The sequence below is a fragment of the Triticum aestivum genome, chromosome 6A, assembly GCF_018294505.1.
Source record: "Triticum aestivum cultivar Chinese Spring chromosome 6A, IWGSC CS RefSeq v2.1, whole genome shotgun sequence".
NCBI lineage: Eukaryota > Viridiplantae > Streptophyta > Magnoliopsida > Poales > Poaceae > Triticum > Triticum aestivum.
In genome coordinates this window covers 323,626,071-323,630,716 of record NC_057809.1, presented here as the reverse complement: position 1 = coordinate 323,630,716, position 4,646 = coordinate 323,626,071, and the positions used below count along the sequence as shown (strand labels likewise).

Genomic DNA, 4,646 nt, shown 5'->3' with positions numbered 1-4,646 from the left:
AGACACACACACACATATATATATGGGCTATTCTGTTTCGTGTAACATAATATTATTCTATTACCCTATTTGAACTGACGGTTTCAGGCGGTTGTACTAATAATTTTCATCTCGTCGAACTGATCGTCTTCTCTAGTTCAAAAAAAAATTGCGAATTTTTTATCGGAATGGCTCGTGTAATATATCGCTGGAAAGCTCTTGACAGCTACATTACAGCCGTATAGGATTTTTTTGCAAAATCATCAGGGTTTAAGAGCAGTTTTGAAAAAAAAAACAGTTTTTTTCAAAACCTAAAACGCAAATCATATTTTTGAGTTAATTTTCAAACGGTTTGTCGGTATTGAGCAAATAAGATGGCATTGGAAAGCTCGCGAAAATCCGCATCTTTCATGTATCTATTGTTTTTTCAAATTTATAAGATTTAGAAGTAATTTGAAAAAGGTGAAATTCTGGGCCAAGCATATTTTTGTATTTTTTGCAAACGGTTCATCAGATCGATGCAAATGATACGGCGTTGGAAAGCTATGGAAAATGCCCAACTTTTTCATGTAGAATTGTTTTTCTAATTCCTTAAGGTTTGAACTCGAATTCGAATACGGTGAAATTTGATTTCAAACCTGATTTTTTTTAAAAGTTTGTCGAAATGGGGCAAATAATATACCTTTTTGAAAAGATATCGAAAATGTGAAACATAGTCATGTTGAATATTTTCTCAAATTCGCAGCTGTTAAAGCAACATGCATTATCTCAAGGCTGTGCCCACAGTGCCTCACACAACGATTCAAAATCCTCTCAGCTAAGCTCGAACAGGTTGCTATTCTCAAGCTATTTGGCATTGGCACGAACAAGTGTGAGCATGTAAACTTACACATTAAAATGAGTATCAATTTCTCAATTGTTGGAGAATAACACAAGAGCAGTGCGACCTTCCCCGTATCCGTCCATGCTCCTGAAAACCTACGCCTACACCCACCTAAATCCAGCAGCGATTGAGCCAAGCGGGAAGGAGCCACCATTGAAGTACTTGGGGAATGAAAAAATGGAATCATCTAGATTCCATGTGTAAATCATGGGAGCTCCTAGGCATTTGATCAAACACAGCCAACGCCTAGTATTGTCAGCACCACATCTGCAGCTGCAGGAATGCCACCAACTGAACGGGCTCTGGTGTTGTTGTTGAATGACCTAGGTGGACAAGTTTGAACAGAACTTGCAAGATGAACCCAAGGGGAGCTCCTTCAGCTGCAAGATGAACAGAAAATGCACACTAAGGTGACCTGAAGAACCACCAGATGTTGAACTGAATATACACAAGATAAGGAGATGAACGTCTAGGGGGAGGTGGGGAAAAGCTAGCACCTCCCAAGCTGCGGCGTAGAACGGCTTAGCCCTATGTTGTAGAACAACTTAGCGCATGTGCATAGTACCATCAACGTTGAACTTGTTGAGTTCTGATTTTTTTTAACCTTTGCATTAGTAATACATGTACTGGGCGGTACATGCTTCTGTTGTTGAGCAGCTGACCTATGGAAACAAAAGCACTCCTGGGTGAACACACAAAATCATGATAAAAATAGGGCAGCAAGAAGCAATCAAAAGTGAATATGCAGCAGTACTATAATGGAATACTAGTCAGAATTGTAGTTCAGATAACTATGGCACACACATCATACAATAATTTTGAACTTACATAATCCTAAAATAGGAACTTCATTTTTTTAAAATTAGCAATTCTGAATGCACTAGCGATCTAAATGAATTTTTTAGACCATAGTAATTGAACTTCAAGCACATTTCTTTATAAAACATTTGTTTTTTCCATTTGCACAATAATTATGTCCTTGTGAGTACGACTCATCAGAATTGTAGATGGCATCCTTGTCAGTACGACTCTTTAGTACTAGTGCTCTTTTTTAAAAAGAAGTGTTAGAATAGAAGCATTTTTCCTATATGGATGTTACTTTTAATGTGAACCTTTCTTACCATGGGAAATAATGTAACAATAAGCAATGAGAGATACCTTCACAGGTGAACATACAGTTGCGAGATCACGAGGTAACGTGAAGTAAAATTTTCACTAAAATTTTGTGAACAATACATAAGAAACTTAGTGCAGAAACAAAAATGTAAGATAATGGTGCCGGCCACGCGACCAGAGATGTCGCGTGCACCTGGAAATTAAAATAATGGCCCATCGCTGCACTCATTAGTTCAGGGTTAATTTGCACGAGGCGTTTGGCCTCGACAGCAAATTATTTTTGGGCAGTGACTTGACCTTGGACTGACGATGATGAGCTGGACTTGTTACACTACCACAAGAATGGTTGCTCGAGGAAGAGCTAGCTGCTGAACCCGACCACATTTACCGCTGGGAGCAGCCATCCACTAGTTTGTAGATGGATTTAGCAACAACGTCGGTGGCCGCCATATCGCACCTGAGAATCAAACCAAATATTCAGGCAAATAAATAAGTGCATAAGAGATATTTCTTTAGCAAGACATTTTCACGGAACAGGCAAACCAAACTTTTTCAATGAACTTTAGGTTTATGTGTTCGAACTTGCAAACTTTCCGAACTAGTACTTAGCTCGCTTGTCATTTTTCACTTCATGATGGGACCAGAAGCGCACAACATATACAAACATTAACACAAGGATCAATTGGGGCAAACAAGAGAACACAAAAACTAATAAAGATAAATATGCATACACAAAAGTAGCATCTCTCGAATGGGCCATGATGCAGGCATCACCGCTGGCAATACTTGGCGCACCGGAGAACCTGCACTGCTAGATTTATCGAGAGAGAACTGAGGGCAGCACATCCCCGTGCCTTTTTTCTACAGCAGCCACACATGGTTTACCAACTCACATACACACAAAACTGATAACAAATTGGCACATGACCTGATGACAAGAGCACACACGAACTGACAACAAGAGCACACCGGTGATTAACATAATATAAATCCATTTTGGAAGATGAACCGCTGGCTGTTCACGCTAATGTATTTCATTTTTTTAGGTTACTCCCTCTACAGAATTCACAAGATCTCTACAGCATTAGCATTTTGAACTGATGAGTTTGTTGTCATTGCACTGTTGTGACATAAGGACTAGAACAACTATCAATATAAATTGATGTTTTTTGTAGGTTTTTGGGAATGAGAATTCATGTTTTTGCAACTATATGAAAGTTTAAATATGTGTACTGCTCCATAGCTAGATGCAGCAATACGACATAGCTAGGTTTGATTTCATGTGAAATAAATAAATTCAACCAAAAAAGAGAACCTAAATGAAGTCCAGTTTCTTAGAAACATTACAGCAAACAGGTTCTGGGCACGCATAGAACTTTGCTGATTCTCTAGCACCCATAGAATACATAGTGTTTGCTTTTTACATAGAATATGTTGGGCAGCCACATGGGTTTATATATTTTCCAACTTCCACGATTGTTCTAATCGAACTTTCTGCATTTCGCGCAGGGAACTTAAAAAAACTAGCTACCAAGCTGCTTTTTAGTATAGGCGCTAAACCAGAAAATGTGTTTCTATTTTTTGTTTAACAAACTGATGTAATTTTTTGTACCGAACTGCTACTGTGGTGTACACATATATAACTGAATTATTTTGACATCAGCTAACTGATTTCACTTTTTATATTGAACTGCCAAAAATATTTTTTGCTAGCAAAACTTGAAACTCATTGTTCCCTAGCACACAGTCACACCAGAGTTATACTTTTACACTATATAAAACCCATGAATGATAAGGTTCTTGACAACCATTTTTCTTTAGGACATAAGCAGGTTCGGTTTAGTAATCAAATAAATATCATTGCTTAGCATTACATTTGTCTCTAAATCATATATGCATGATGATTACCTTAGGAGAGATGTATGCATGTATCAGTTTGTTTTCTTAGAGGCATTTTCTACTTCGCAAACAAGTTTAGTAATGATCCATTGCTCAGCATTCCATTTATTAGATCTACAAACTTCCATGCACCACGATGACTTACTTAAGGAAGTAAGCTGGTGTGTTTTATGCATACATCCCATTGTTCTGTAGAGAACATAAATCCAACATAGAGACAACTGTCAAATGAGGGACATAGTAAAGGTATATTGCAAAAAGGGTAATGATTAACCGGGCTATTACTTTGCAGTCCGTCCAACCTCCCACGTGCTGCAGTTCGGGGAGAAAAACAACATTATTGAGAGAACAAATGTACAGAGGAAAAAGATACAACTGATGCATGAACTGCTGCTGTTTTTGTTGTTGAACAACAACTAAAGAAATGGTGGACCGAGCAGGGGTGGTGCACCTGGTGCATCCTGTTCCAGATCGACGGCTGGTGGACGGAAAGCCGAGCGGCGGGGGGAGCCTGGAGCGGATTGGTCGCGCATCAGCGACGGGGAAAGCCTGGTAGCCGTCGCCAGATGTGGTGGCTTGCTTCGCCGGTGCACGGATTAGGGGTAGGATTTGCTGGGGCAGGGTGGAGCTAGGAGCCGGGAAGGGGCGCATCGGCGGGCTAGGGCGCGTCGGCGAGCAGTAAGCGCGGCAATCCAGGAGGTTGGAGGTGGGAGGCGGGAGTGCGGCACGGCGAGCCGGGAGGTGGGTGGCGGGGGCACGGCGCGGCGAG

The 4,646-nt window shown here is 40.3% G+C and overlaps 1 long non-coding RNA gene across 4 annotated transcripts; it reads right to left on the bottom strand.

Annotated features, from left to right (window-relative positions):
- Nucleotides 1-698: 698 nt before the first annotated feature.
- On the bottom strand, nt 699-4,640 carry LOC123127496 (uncharacterized). 4 transcript variants are annotated; one of them, XR_006462540.1, is made up of 4 exons: nt 4,329-4,640; nt 2,172-4,189; nt 1,360-1,524; nt 699-1,242 (listed from the first exon to the last, which is right to left on the bottom strand). It is a non-coding gene; the product is annotated as an uncharacterized lncRNA (long non-coding RNA). The 4 variants fall into 4 exon arrangements; XR_006462539.1 differs by having other exon boundaries at nt 2,276-4,189; XR_006462541.1 differs by having other exon boundaries at nt 1,360-4,066; nt 4,163-4,189.
- Nucleotides 4,641-4,646: the final 6 nt, after the last annotated feature.